At 39.7% G+C, this 15,609-nt stretch overlaps 1 protein-coding gene and 1 pseudogene across 2 annotated transcripts in view; one reads left to right on the forward strand and one right to left on the reverse strand.

Annotated features, from left to right (window-relative positions):
* UNC13C (unc-13 homolog C) overlaps positions 1 to 15,609 on the reverse strand; it is a 621,734-nt gene that overhangs the window by 168,580 nt on the left and 437,545 nt on the right. The gene's annotated exons all lie outside the window — the stretch shown is intronic.
* On the forward strand, positions 3,348 to 4,268 carry LOC136171636 (craniofacial development protein 2-like; annotated as a pseudogene).

A 15,609-nucleotide genomic window follows, 5' to 3' on the forward strand; every position in this document is an offset into this window, starting at 1 on the left:
AAAACATGGCCCAAAAAGATACATGCACCCCAATGTTCATTGAAGCACTGTTTATTTACAATGGCCAAAACATGGAAACAACCTAAGTGTCCATTGATAGAGGAATGGATAAAGAAGATGTGGTGTATATATACAATGAAGTATTACTCAGCCATTAAAAAAATGAAATAAGGCCATTTGCAGCAACATGGATGGACCTAGAGAATGCATACTGAGTGAAGTAAGTCAGACAGGGAAGGAGAACTATCATATGACATCCCTCATATGTGGAATCGAAAAAGAAATGATACAAACAAACTTACTTACAAAACAGAAAGAGACTCATAGACTTTGAAAACGAACTCATGGTTGCCAGGGGTGCCGGGAGCCAACACACGGGACCCCACCCTTGGAAAGGCCATAGGGGAGAAAAACCTTCCGAACAAGGGCGAATCAGGTTATCAGGGATTTCGAAAAGGTCAGCTCACGAGACCCTGCCCCTAACAAGGGCGAATCAGGTTATCAGGGGTTTTTTGAAAAGGCCAGCTCACGAGATCCCACCCATGACAAGGTCATGAGGAGAAAGCCTGATAGGCAAGGCAGATCAGGTTTTCAGGGATTTCGGAAAGCTGCCCCCGGCTCTCACCTTAAAGATGATATCTGTCTTTCTGATGCCTGCCTCAATGGACTACTCCCTAATTTCTCTGACACAGGCAGGAAGGCCTTCCCCGATCTCTTCCCAAATAAGAATCAATTTAGAATTTTAATCAATAAGTTTCCCAGGTGGTGGTATTTTATGAAATTATTTAGGGTGAAAGGAGTGTTTTAATTCAAACTCCTTTGCTGGTAGTTTTGTTAGCCAAATGCATTTATGCGCTTGGTACTAATATACATGATTGCTTATAATATCCTAATCATAAAATAACATAAAGAACCTGATTATATAAAAGCCCTAATAGATATAGAGCCCTTTTAAGGGGTAAAGGAGTCCTATTGGAAAACATAAGAAAATTATTCTATAGGTGATTATTGGGTTGTGATTTGCTTGCTATGTTTTACTTGCTGTGTTTTGCTTGCTGTACTTTTGCCTTTGATGTGCTAAGGTTGTGTTATAAAAACCATTGTTAATATAGTTGAAGATCTAGGGAAATAAAAACTTAGCCCTAGTGTAGTAACATTGAGATGGTTGTTAATTGTCAGCCAGGAGTACTAGGTAGAAACTGCCTCACTGAAGCCGCAGAGTCTGTATGGGGTAAACTTCTTAGATAAACGCAACTGACAACTTTTGCAGAAAGATTAATTTTTGTATTAACAAGAATATAATTCTACTCTGTACTACTTCTCTATGACCCTGTTACCTTTCAGTTAAGGTCACCATAAAAACGGAAAATAGGTTTACAATCACCTGATCTGCATAGAATGTTAAGAGCCTCAAAGATAATATGCTAACAATTGCTATAGAATTTAGAAAGCAAAAAAATCCTGCTTTTCCTAAAAAACAAAATGATGTAATGCTAATCCTGTGTAATCATTAGTAAGCATCTTGTACCTTGAAAACGTTCTGTAAAAGGGTATAAAACGAGTTGTCAAAAAATAAAACACGGACTTGGCCCCATCAAGGCTAGTCTCACGTCTCTCTCTCTCTCGCCGACGCCGTTCATCCTGAGGGTACCCCCTGGATCCTGCCGAGGCTGGACCCCGGCACAGGGGCAAGGGATAATTAAAGACTTTGGGAAGGTCAGGTATACACTGCTATATTTAAAATGGATAACCAGCAAAAACTTATTGTACAGCATATGGAACTCTGCTCATGTTATGTGCCAGCCTGTATGGGAGGGGGTTTGGGAAGAGAATGGATACAAGTATATGTACGGCTGAGTCCCTTCACTGTTCACCTGAAACTATCACGATACTGCTAACTGGCCATTCACCAATACAAAATGTTTTTGGTGCTAATAACTAAAGTAAATAATTTTTTTTAAAAAAAGATCCCAAGAGAGGTCACAGATGAACCATGCTAAGACTACTAACAAGGCACCCCTCAAAATTTTTGGTTGCAATAAAGTATGATCTGAATAAGGTCTCATACTAATAAGACTTTAATAATAAGATGATCTTAAGATAGAGAAAAGAGCTTGAATTTCCAGATAGGCTTAATATAATCACGGGGGCACTTAAAAGAGAGAGGCAGAAGGATCAGTGTTAGAGTGAGGCAGTATAAGACAAACTTGGATAAATATTGCTGACTGTGAAGATGAAAAGTGGTCATAAGCCAAGAAATGTAGGAAGTCTCTAGAAGCTATAAAAAACCAAACATTTTCCCCTAGGGCTTCCAGAAAGAAACACCCCCAGCCAAAATCGTGATTCATCCCAGAGATACTCTTTTCATACATGATCTGCAGAACTGCCTGGAATAATAAATTTTCATAATTTTAAACACTAACTCTGGGAATCATTTGTTCCACAGCAACAAATACCTAAGAAACATACTGCAGCACACAGGAGGAAAATTAGCTGCTCTGAAGTCTTTCTCTCCTAGCACTTTGCTTACGACCAAAGCAGTCACTGACGTTTTGACCTAGTGTTCCATAGAGCACAATACAAAGGCAACTGAAGTAGAACAACTTCTCAGGAGATGGAGAAATTCCTCTGGAAAGTATCACTAAGAGAGCCTACAAATATTGAGAAAAGGATAACTCAGTATTCTAGGTCTTGCTTGCCTTTAGGTCTTTAAATATGATCTTTCATGCCAGATAGTACCTGTAGGATTTTTTATGTTGGTTAAGAGATGATCCTTTTTTTTGAGAAATCTAATTTTTAAAAAATTGAAGTATAGTTGATTTACAAATTAGTTTCGTGTGGACAACACAGTGGTTTAATATTCTTATACTCATTTAGATTATTATAAAATATTAGTTATATTTCCCATGCTATACAATATATCTCTACTGTTTATTTTATACAGAGCAGATTGTACTTGTTAATATTTCCTCTTCCCCTTTTCCCCTCTGGTAACCACTAGTTTGCTGTTTTTACCTGTGAGTCTATTTCTGTTCTGTCTATTTCTTTGTTCTATTTTTTAAATTATACAGATAAGTGCTAACATATAGTATTTGTCTTTCTCTGCCTGACTAATTTCACTAAGCCTAATACTCTCCAGATCCAATCATGTTGTTGCAAATGTTAGGACCACAGCCTTGTCTAACTCAATGAAACTAAGCCATGCCATGTGGGGCCACCCAACTCGGACAGTCATGGTGGAGAGGTATGACAGAATGTGGTCCACTGGAGAAGGGAATGGCAAACCACTTCAGTATTCCTGCCTTGAGAACCCCATGAACAGTGTGAAAAGGCAAAAAGACAGGACACTGAAAGATGAACTCCCCAGGTCAGTAGGTGCCCAATATGCTACTGGAGATCAGTAGAGAAATAACTCCAGAAAGAATGAAGGGATGGAGCCAAAGCAAAAACAACACCCGTTTGTGAATGTTACTGGTGACAGAAGCAAGGTCCGATGCTGTAAAGAGCAATATTGCATAGGAACCTGGAATGTTAGGTCCATGAATCAAGGCAAATTGGAAGTGGTCAAACAGGAGATGAAAAAAGTGAACATCAACATTCTAGGAATCAGTGAACTAAGATGGACTGGAATGGATGAATTTAATTCAGATGACCATTATATCTACTACTGTGGGCAGGAATCCCTTAGAAGAAATGGAGTAGCCATCATCATCAACAAAAGAGTCCGAAATGCAGTACTTGGATGAAATCTCAAAAATGACAGAATGATCTCTGCTCATTTCCAAGGCAAACCATTCAAAATCACAGTAATCCAAGTCTATGCTCCAACCAGTAATGCTGAAAAAGCTGAAGTTGAACAGTTCTATAAAGATCTACAAGACCTCCCAGAACTAACACCCAAAAAAGATGTCTTTTTCATTATAGGGGACTGGAGTGCAAAAGTAGGAAGTCATGAAACACCTGGAGTAACAGGCAAATTTGGCCTTGGAGTACAGAATGAGGCAGAGCAAAGGCTAATAGAGTTCTGCCAAGAGAATGCACTGGTCATAGCAAACAGCCTCTTCCAACAACACAAGAGAAGAATCTACACATGGACATCACCAGATGGAAAACACCAAAATCACACTGATTATATTCTTTGCAGCCAAAGATGGAGAATCTCTGTACAGTCAGCAAAAACAAGACTGGGAGCTGACTGTGACTTGGATCATGAACTCCTTATTCTCAAATTCAGACTGAAATTGAAGAAAGTGGAGAAAACCACCAGACCATTCAGGTATGACCTAAATCAACTCCCTTATGACTACACAGTGGAAGTGAGAAATAGATTTAAGGCACTACATCTGATAGACAGAGTGCCTGATGAACTATGGATGGATGTTCGTGACATTGTACAGGAGAAAGGAATCAAGACCATCCCCAAGAAAAAGAAATGCAAAAAAGCAAAATGGCTGTCTGAGGAGGCCTTATGAATAGCTGTGAAAGGAAGGGAAGCAAAAAGAAAAGGAAAGATATACCCATTTGAATGCAGAATTCCAAAGAATAGCAAGGAGAGATAAGAAAGGCTTCCTCAGCAATCAATGCAAAGAAATAGAGGAAAACAACAGAATGGGAAAGACTAGAGATCTCTCCAAGAAAATTAGAGATACCAAGGGAACATTTCATGCAAAGATGGGCTCAATAAAGGACATAAATGGTAGAGATCTAACAGAAGCAGGAGATATTAAGAAGAGGTGGCAAGAATACACAGAAGAACTGTACAAAAAAGATCTTCACGACCCAGATAATCACGATGGTTTGCTCACTCACCTAGAGCCAGACAACCTGGAATGTGAAGTCAAGTGGGCCTTAGGGAGCATCACTACGAACAAAGCTAGTGGAGGTGATGGAATTCCAGTTGAGCTATTTCAAATCCTGAAAGATGATACTGTGAAAGTGCTGCACTCAATATGCCAACAAATTTGGAAAACTCAGCAGTGGCCACAGGACTGGAAAAGGTCAGGTTTCATTTCAATCCCAAAGAAAGGCAATGCCAAAGAATGCTCAAACTACCACACAATTGCACTCATCTCCCACGCTAGTAAAGTAATACTTAAAATCCTCCAAGCCAGGCTTCAGCAATACCTGAACCGTGAACTTCCAGATGTTCAAGCTGTTTTAGAAAAGGCAGAGGAACCAGAGATCACATTGCCAACATCTGCTGGATCATCAAAAAAGTATGAGAGTTCCAGAAAAACATCTATTTCTGCTTTATTGACTATGTCAAAGCCTTTGACTGTGTGGATCACAATAAACTGTGGAAAATTCTGAAAGAGATGGGAATACCAGACCACCTGACCTGTCCCTTGAGAAACCTGTATGCAGGTCAGGAAGCAACAGTTAGAACTGGACATGGAACAACAGACTGGTACCAAATAGGAAAAGGAGAATGTCAAGGCTGTATATTGTCACCCTGCTTATTTAACTTATATGCAGAGTACATCATGAGAAACGCTGGGCTGGAGGAAGCACAAGCTGGAATCAAGCCTGCCGGGAGAAATATCAATAACCTCAGATATGCAGATGATACTACCCTTATGGCAGAAAGTGAAGAAGAACTAAAGATCCTCTTGATGAAAGTGAAAGAGGAGAGTGAAAAAGTTGGCTTAAAGCTCAACATTCAGAAAACTAAGATCATGGCATCCGGTCCCATCACTTCATGGCATATAGATGGGGAAAGAGTGGAAACAGTGGCTGACTTTATTTTTCTGGGTTCCAAAATCACTGCAGATGGTGACTGCAGCCATGAAATTAAAAGATGCTTACTCCTTGGAAGGAAAGTTACGACAAACCTAAACAGCATATTAAAAAGGAGAGACATTACTTTGCCAACAAAGGTCAGTCTAGTCAAGGCTGTGGTTTTACCAGTGTCATGTATGGATGTGAGAGTTGGACTATAAAGAAAGCTGAGCACCTAAAAATGGATGCTTTTGAACTGTGGGTGTTGGAGAAGGCTCTTGAGAGTCCCTTGGATTGCAAGGAGATCCAACCAGTCCAACCTAAAGGAGACCAGTCCTGGGTGTTCATTGGAAGAACTGATGTTGAAGCTGAAATTCCAATACTTTGGGCACCTGATACAAAGAGCTGACTCATTGGAAAATACCCTGACACTGGGAAAGATTGAGGGTAGGAGGAGAAGGGAAAGACAGGTGAGATGGTTGGATGGCATCACCGACTCAGTTGGTGTGGGTTTGGGTGGACTCCGGGAGTTGGTGATTTTGGACAGGGAGGTCTGGTGTGCTGTGATTCATGGGGTCGCAAAGAGTCGGACACAACTGAGTGACTTAACTGAACCTAGGATTTCATTATTTTTAAATGTTGGAATAATATTCCTTTGTGTGTGTGTGTGTCTATCTATATATAATTTTCTCTGTTCATCTGTTGATGGACACTAGGTTTCTTTCACATTTTAGCTATTGTAAATAATGCTGCTATGAACACTGGGGTGCTTGTGTTTTTTCAAGTTGCTGTTTCTGTTTGAGTACATGTCAAGAACTGGAATAGCTGGATCACAAGATAATTCTATTATTAGATTTCTGAGAAACTTAGATCTTGTTTTCTATAGAATTTCACTAATTTGTGTGTGTGTCTCAGTTGCTTAGTCGTGTTCGTCTCTTTGCAACCCCATAGACCGCAGCCCACCAGGCCCCTCCATCCATGGGATTCTCCAGGCAAGAACACTGGAGTAGATTCCTATTTCCTTCTCCAAAGAAACCATAGAACGAAAGAAAGTGATGTTGTTCAGTCGTGTCCAACTCTTTGCGACCCCATGGACTGTAGCCTACCAGGCTCCCCCATCACCAATTTATATCTCACAAACAATGTACTAGGGCCTTTTCTTCACATCCTTGACATTTGTGTTCTTTTTGATGATAACCATTTTGACAGGTATTAGATAATATCTCATTGTGTTTTTTTTTTTTAATATTTTTAATTGAAAGGTAATTTCATTACAGTATTGTGTTTGTTTCTACCAAACAACAAAATGAATCAGTCACAAATTTACCCATGTCCCCTCTCACCTGAACATCCCTCCCACCTCTCTCCCCATCCCATCCCTCTAGGTGTTACCAAACCCTGGTTTGAGTTCCCATTGCTTGTGCTTCATCCAGCCCGGCATTTCGCATGACATACTCTGCATGTAAGTTAAATAAGCAGGGTGACAATATACAGCCTTGATGTACTCCTTTCCCAATTTGGAACCAGTCCCTTGTTCCATGTCCAGTTCTAACTGTTGCTTCTTGACCTGCATACCAATTTCTCAGGAGGCAGATCAGGTGGTCTATTATTCCCATCTTTTTCAGAATTTTCTACAGTTTGTTGTACACAGTCAAAGGCTTTAGCCTAATCAGTAAAGCAAAAGTAGATGTTTTTCTGGAATTCTGTTGCTTTTTCTATGATCCAACAGATGTTGGCGATTTGATCTCTGGTTCCTCTGCCTTTTCTAAATCCAGCTTGAACATCTGGAAGTTCATGGTTCACGTACTGCTGAAGCCTGACTTGGAGAATTTTGAGCATTACTTTGCTAGCGTGTGAGATGAGTGTAACTGTGCAGTAGTTTGTACATTCTTTGGCAGTGCCTTTCTTTGGAATTTGAATGAAAACTGACCTTTTCCAGTCTTGTGGCCACTACTGAGTTTTCCAAACTTGCTGGCGGGTTGAGTGCATCACATTAACAGCAACATCTTTTAGGATTTGAAATAGCTCAGCTGGAATTCCATCACCTCCACTAGCTTCGTTCATGGTGACATTTCCTACAGTCCACTTGACTTTGTATTCCAGAATGTCTGGGTCTACGTGAGTGGTAGACCGCAGAAAACCATTGCGGTTTTCTGGGTCTCTTTTGTCTAGTCCTTCTGTATTCTTGCCACTTCTTTTTAGTCTCTTCTGCTTCTGTTAGGTCCACAACATTTCTGTCCTCTATTTTGCCCATCTTTGCATGAGATGTTCCCTTGGTATCTCAAATTTTCTTGAAGAGATCTCTAGTCTTTCCCATTCTAATGTTTTCCTTTATTTCTTTGCATTGATTACTTAGGAAGGTTTTCTTATCTTTCCTTGCTATTCTTTGGAACTCTGCATTGAGATGTTGTTATTTCCCTGGAACTCTGAATTCAGATGTTTGCTTGTCCAAGAAATTCTTTACCCTTGCTTCAATTCTGAATGAAAATCTTGCTGGGTAGAGTATCCTAGGTTGTAGGTTTTCCCCTTTTAGCATTTTAGTAATGGGGGCAGGAGGAGAAGGGGATGATAGAGGATGAGATGGCTGGATGGCATCACTGACTCAATGGGCATGAGTTTGAGTAAACTCCAGGAGTTGGTGATGGATAGGGAGGCCTGGCGTGCTGCGATTCATGGGTTCGCAAAAAGTCGGACATGACTGAGCAACTGAATTGAACTGAATGTCACACCGTCCCTTAGAGCCTGCAAACTTTCTACGGCAAAATCAATGGATAATCTCACGAGGGTTCCCCTGTATACGACTCTGTTTTTCTCTTTCTTTTGCTTCTTTTCAGTTCAGTCGCTCAGTCATGTCCAACTCTTTGCAACCCCCATGGACTGCAGCACGCCAGGCTTCCCTTATAATTCTCTTTAACTTTTACATTTTAGTTATATGTCTTTGTGTGGGCCTCTTTAGATTCATGTTGTTTGGGATTCTCTGTGTATCCTGTGCCTTGATATCTGTTTCCTTCTTCACGTTTGGGAAGGTTTCTGTCATAGTTTCATCAAATATATTTTGATCCGTCTCTCCCTCTTTTCTTCTGGGATCCCAATAACTTGAAATTTATACACTTGTCATTGTCTCAGAGTCCCTTAGCCTGTCCTTCTTTTATTTTATAATTTGTTTTCCTTTTGCTGTTCTGACTGAGTGATTTCCGTTATCCTATCTTTCAGATCATTTATGCGTTCTTCCGTATTACCTAGTCTGTTCTTAATCCCTTCTAGTGTGTTTTTCATTTCAGGTATTGTATTGTATGGTTGGGTGGTTCTATGGCAAGAAGTACTAGTTTTGGGTAAAATTATATTCACTAGTTCTTTGGTAAAATTATCACAGTGTTCATCTATTCTTTTCCCTAGTTCAGTTAGCATTATTATTACTATTATTTGAAACCTTTTATCTGATAATTTTTTATATGTTTTATTTTTTTTTTTTCTGGTTTGTTGCTTTTCTTGTTCTACGACTTAAAAAAGATTTCTCTATCTTCCCATTTCCCCCCTAACTTTCTCCGTCTCTGTGAAATTAGGTTAAGCAATTGCCTATTCCAATCCTGAAGGAGTGTCCTTGTGTAGGAGTGTTCCTATGCTGTCTGTGTATGCCCTTTGGTTCTGATGGGAGAGCTGGATTAAACACGAATGTATGCCACATCTTTCTGCCAAGCTATCACCTTGGTGGGAGGTGGGGTTGAGCTAGAGTCAGATGTGAGTAAGGGCTTCTTCTATGCTCAGTGGCCAAACTACCCTATCAGGGGTACAGGGGTAGTCCTAAGGGGCTGGAGCAGAAGCCCTGAGGTTTAGGTTCGAGCTGGTTCTGTTCTTTGTACGTGTGCTAGCCTCCCTCCCAGCATTAGCACCTTTGTCCCAGAAAGGAGCAACACTAGAGTAAGAGAGGCCAAAGCCAGTGCTTGGCGTGGGCTGGGGTTCACGACGTGGTACTCCTTCAGACCAGAGGTCAGGGTCCTCCTACTCCTCCAACTTCTCTGGATAGTATTTCTTTAGCCTTACACCTGTGTGGTGATTCTCCCTTGCTTGCCTGTGACTTATCACTGGTTCCCCCTCTTTGCTTCTAAAGAATTCTCACAAATACCTCCACCCTATCACCTTGTCTTCATCTTTCATTTTCCTTTCTGCCTTTGTATTTTTCTAAGACAGGGCAGTGGTTCTTGGCAATGATGTCGTGGTACCCTTCTATCTACACAGGGATTTTTGAGGTATGATATGTGAAGATTTTTTTTTTTATCATAGTGATGGTACTAAAGTTTATAGACAAGTGACTTCACTCTTTTAAAAGAAGCTATTATTTAAAATCTTATATTAATAGTAAAAGATTATAATAATTAGTATTTTAAAGTATATTAAAATATTTCCATTCATAATCTCTTAAAGCTAAAGTTGTTCCTACTGAAAGAGAGAGATGGCTGGAGCTTCCTGTATGTAGTACACACTGTTTGTGTAGCCTGTCAGCCTCAGCTCTATTTTGACCTATTTGGAAGTCAGGGTTAGCCTTTTGGAGCACTCCAATTATGAGTAGTGTACAGTGCACTGAAGTCTCGTGGGGAGATGGAGGAGGGGTTCCCCAAAGAGAGCACAACCCAGTGGACCCCCCTTCTACATGACACATCTCTGTTCTCTCTCCAAAGTGTCCCCATGTTCCAACCTGCTCTGTTCTCTCTAGCATCAGACAGTCCAGAGGTATAATCTCTATCTTCCTCTCCCAATAAGCTTCTAGAAATGCTCTCTTCTTTTCCCTTATTTCAGCACTTTTCCATCTTGAAGAGTCCATTGTGATGGGGTTGATATAAGTCTGACATTACACCACCACAATTCACCCACAGGTAGTTTCTTAATAGAGTGAAAAATATGTGCATCTTATCTATTATGCTTTCAAGCTCTGCTCTAAATGACAAAGGGACTTTACACAGGGCCTTTCCCCTTCTCAAATTATAACCAGGCAAAATAGTCTGTAACTAGCAACCATCCCAAGAAAACCAACAGGTGATCATTTGTTTAGAGCTTCGCCTGGAATGTCTCCAAATAAAATGCATGGCAAAAGTATGGTTCCCTGGGCTCCTTATCAGGAGAAAGGTTTTGGAAACTGGTTTTATACCAAATGCCATCACCTTCCCAGGTTTCCTTTGTTACCAAAACATTCTCACTGGCTGGGCTTTGGGAATTCTAAATAAAGACAAAGATTCATGATCAAAATATTACCTCAGAAGTTATAGATATTTGTATTCTGTGGCTGGATCTGTACATCTGCAGGCACTGCTGCATTTGTGATTGATTTGATTTGATTTAATGAGGAGATTAAATTTACAAGTTCTACAAGTAAAAGTAGTTTAGATAATGTCCATGTATTGCTAAAGAGTCTTGTCTTCTTTAATATCTACCAGGGGCCGCAAGGCAGAAATTAGAATCTTATGGCCAAGATATTTAAGTATTTATATTTCCTGTTTAAATTGAGTCTTTCTAAAATAATTTTAACAATTACTTTCCATTTGTTATTTTTCTGATTTTTTTTTTTTTTTTAACAAAAACTGCTAAAAGGGAAGAAAACTCTACTTGAAGCTTTATCAATTCTTCTTGTTCCTTATCTTTTCCCAGGTGAGGTGTGGTTGAATATTAATAGCGGAAAACAACACAGGCGGGCGGGGGACGGGGGGCAGGTGGCGATCAAGAGTTAAATACATACTTTTCATATAAATGATAGTTTACTATGTTATTGACACATGCAAACACACTTCTTTGTTTTCAGCAAATATCCACCTTATTTTCTTGACTCAACTCTTGACTACATTTTCCTCCTGGCAATTATGACCTACTACAGACTTCACGTTCAAGTGCTCCATTCAAAAATACCTTGCCCACAGGATATGGGTAATTGACCACTGATATCTTAATTAGTTTTAGGAGAAATAAAATATGCTTAAATATAACATTCTCATTATAGATATTCAAAAATAAAGAGCTAGGCACCCAAAATCAAGACCAAAATTATGTCAAATTTCCAATTATTATTGGAGACATTATGTTTATGCTCTACTGGTATTTGAAAATTCATGAATATGGAAATAAGTCCAGATGATCCTTTGTGGGATTTAAGTCTTACTGTAGTGTATTTTAAATGATTCAAAGATTCTGACTACCTACCATGTTCTAGGAGTGAGGATTCATTTACAAATGGAAGTATAAGGTATCTAAATCCATGATGCTTGTTTTTAAGTTTAAGAACAGTGTTTTTAAACTGCTAGCCCAAGTCATCAATGGGTCATGAAGTCAATGTTGAGCATTATAAGTAAATTATATGTATTATATTATTTTATTTATTATATAAATATATATACATATGAAACTGAAAAAAATAAAATAAGAAATAAATTTTGAGAGTTTGCATTACCTTTATCCTTGTCAAGACTCCACGGACCATGAAACTTTTGTTTTGGTTGTATGTGTGTATCTGTGTGTATCTACTGTGTTATTGTAAAAATGTAGTTTTTACTTTGAATTATGACCCAAACACAAAAAGTTCCATAAGAGAAAGAAAAAATTAGTAAACAAATGAACAAATAACTAGGTTAAATAAAATGATTGATACAGTAAGTGTTTAAAGGAAAAGGGGGGATGGATTTTGAGGGAGTGGAGTAGCGGATGGGATGGTCAGGGCAGGTCATGAAAAGGAATGACATGTGAACTGAGACATGCAGAGAGGGAAAGACCTTGTGATACTGAGAGCAGGGAAGAGCTTTACAAGTGAAAGGAAGAGCCAATGTGAGTGCTCTGCTAAAGAAGAAAATCTGGCCCAGCTGACGAATAAGTGTAAGAACAGTGTGGTTACAGATAAATGAGAAGAAAAGAGAAAGAGATGTTGGAGGGTGAACAGAGTTGAATTACACAGTGTGATATAAGCCATGGTTTAAGAAAAAGTGTTTTGGTCTATTGAAAGGTGAAGATTTGGGAAGCTTTTATATGCCAGAGAATGTCCAGATCTAATCTAAATGTGATGGGTCGGGTATGGATGCTATGAGCACAATGGAAAGCATGAGTGAAAATGTACAAAATGTTTAGGGGTTATTGCAGCTGTCAAAGCAAAGAAGGTTTGTAGCTAGAACTAAATGGAGGTAGTGGAGATAGAAGTATACATAGTTAGACATGTTTTGAAAGTAGAAGTATCACTTGTTTACGGATATCTGGGTGTTGTGTGTCTGTATATGGTGGTAGAGTGAAAAAAATAAGGACGTCTAAACACTATACAAATGATGGCATATTTTGCTGGAATTGATGTGCTGTGCTTAGTCAATCAATCGTGTCCAAATTTTTGCAATCCCATTGACCGAGGCTTCCAGGCTCCTCTGTCCCTGGGGATTCTCCAGGCAAGAACACTGGAGTGGGTAGTCATGCCCTCCTCTAGGGGATCTATCTTTCCAACTCAGAGATCAAACCCAGGTCTCCCACATTGCAGGTGGATTCTTTACCCTCTGAGCCGCCAGGGAAGTCCAACAGAGTAAAGGGACAAAGTAGGAAATTAAATAGTTAATCCCACTATAGAATTGTAAGTAAAGGAAAAATTATGAGAGACCCCTGAAAGTTAATGATTACTCAAGAATGCAGGCTTGGCTAGCAACAAAGCCATGCCTCAGAAGCATGAGGCAGGCCCCAAAACAGTAAAACAATGATGGCATGAGACCCACATCCTGCCCAGTGAGTTCAATAAGGTAAGGACCTGTAGGAGATGCTCTCGGGCGTCCCCTGTGGTTCAGATGATAAAGAATCTGCCTGCAATACAGGAGACTGCGGTTTGATCTCTGGGTTGGGAAGATATCCTCGAGAAACGAATGGCTATGCACTCCAGTATTCCTTCTTGCCTGGAAAATCCCATGGACAGAAGAGCTTGGCGGGCTACAGTTCATGGGGTTGCAAAGAGTTGGACACAATGGCGCAATGCACACAAACACACAGAGATTTATTATGTGTTCTCTGAACACATAAAAAATAATTTATGAAAAGAGATATAGAGTACAAAGTAAAGACCCTCATTATACTGAGACCTGAAATATTTTTCTGTAGTGCCGTGACAGTCCCAGCTTGACCATGTATGGAAAAGAAAACTCCCCTGCCCTACCTGCAGGAGAAGCTGATGATGACATAAATTCAAGAATGAGAAAGAGGGTGGTCTTTTCCTCTCCCCAGTTTTCCTTTGAATATAAAACTATAGTCCACTAAGTTTTCAGGACACAGCACCCTCTCCCCTGTTGCTTGTAAACCCACTATGTATTGTTTTAATAAATCACTTCTTATCTATCACTTTTCCTCTCACTGAATTTTTTCTGTGCTGAGACCTAAAGGACTGTAGCTCTTTGGAGCTCCCCAAAATGCCACCAGAAGGTTTCAGAATGACAATGGCCAAGACATGAATAGAACTTAGGTCAGGAGGTTTTAATTACAGAAGTTCATTTTTAACACATATCTTTGAAATTTAACATATATACGTTTCACCCATGATCCTGATTCAATTTTATAATTATATATTTATTTGTATAATTATTAATTAACACTTTTAATAGCAGCCCACTCCAGTATTCTTACCGAAAAAATCCCAAGTACAGGGGAGCCTGGTGGGTTACAGTCAGTGGGGTCACAAAGAGTTGGACATGACTGAGTACCTAGGAGCTGCAAGTACTTTATGAATACCAGTAGTGGACTTTCCTTTGATGATCATTGTTCCCAAAGAAATCAAGGTTTAACAGAAGAAAATTTCTATCTGCCTAATCGTGAAGCAAAAAGAGTAAGATGTATTTACAGAACCATGAAGCTAGGGTCATTGATTAATCATTTGCTTTCACATACCAGCCTTCTAGAACAGTGTTTTCTCAACTTTAGCACACATGAGATTAATTTGGAAGTCTTGTTAAAATAGGGATAGTTGAACCTTATGCTCAGTTTCTTATTCAGTGGGTTTAGGGTTTGGGCCTAAGGATTTACAGTTGTAAGCACTTGCCGGTCACAAATCAAACCCCTTATGACTGTACACTGGAAGTGAGAAATAGATTTAAGGGACTAGATCTGATAGAGTGCCTGATGAGCTATGGATGGAGGTTCGTGACACTGTACAGGAGACAGGAATCAAGACCATCCCCAAGAAAAAGAAATGCAAAAAAGCAAAATGGCTGTCTGAGGAGGCCTTACAAATAGCTGCAAAAAGAAGGGAAGCTAAAAGCAAAGGAGAAAAGGAAAGATATACCCATTTGAATGCAGAGTTCCAAAGACTAGCAAGGAGAGATAATAAACCCTTCCTCAGTGATCAATGCAAAGAGATAAGAGAAAAACAACAGAATGGGAAAGACCAGAGATCTCTCCAAGAAAATCAGAGATACCAAGGGAACATTTCATACAAAGATGGGCACAATAAAGGACAGAAATGGTATGAACCTATCAGAAGCAGAAGATATTAAGAAGAGGTGGCAAGAATACACAGAAGAACTGTACAAAAAAGATCTTCACGACCCAGATAATCACGATGGTGTGATCACCCACCTAGAGCCAGACAGCCTGGAATGTGAACTCAAGTGGGCCTTAGGGAGCATCACTACAGACAAAGCTAGTAGATGTGATGGAATTCCAGTTGAGCTATTTCAAATCCTGAAAGACGATGCTGTGAAAGTGCTGCACTCAATATGTCAGCAAATTTGGAAAACTCAGCAGTGGTCACAGGGCTGGGAAAGGTCAAGTTTTATTCCAATCCCAAAGAAAGGCAATGCCAAAGAATGCTCAAGCTACCGCACAATTGCTCTCATCTCCCACGCTAGTAAAGTAATGCTTAAAATTCTCCAAGCCAGGTTTCAGCAATACATGAACCGT

The sequence above is a fragment of the Muntiacus reevesi genome, chromosome 7, assembly GCF_963930625.1.
Source record: "Muntiacus reevesi chromosome 7, mMunRee1.1, whole genome shotgun sequence".
Classification (NCBI taxonomy): Eukaryota; Metazoa; Chordata; class Mammalia; order Artiodactyla; family Cervidae; genus Muntiacus; species Muntiacus reevesi.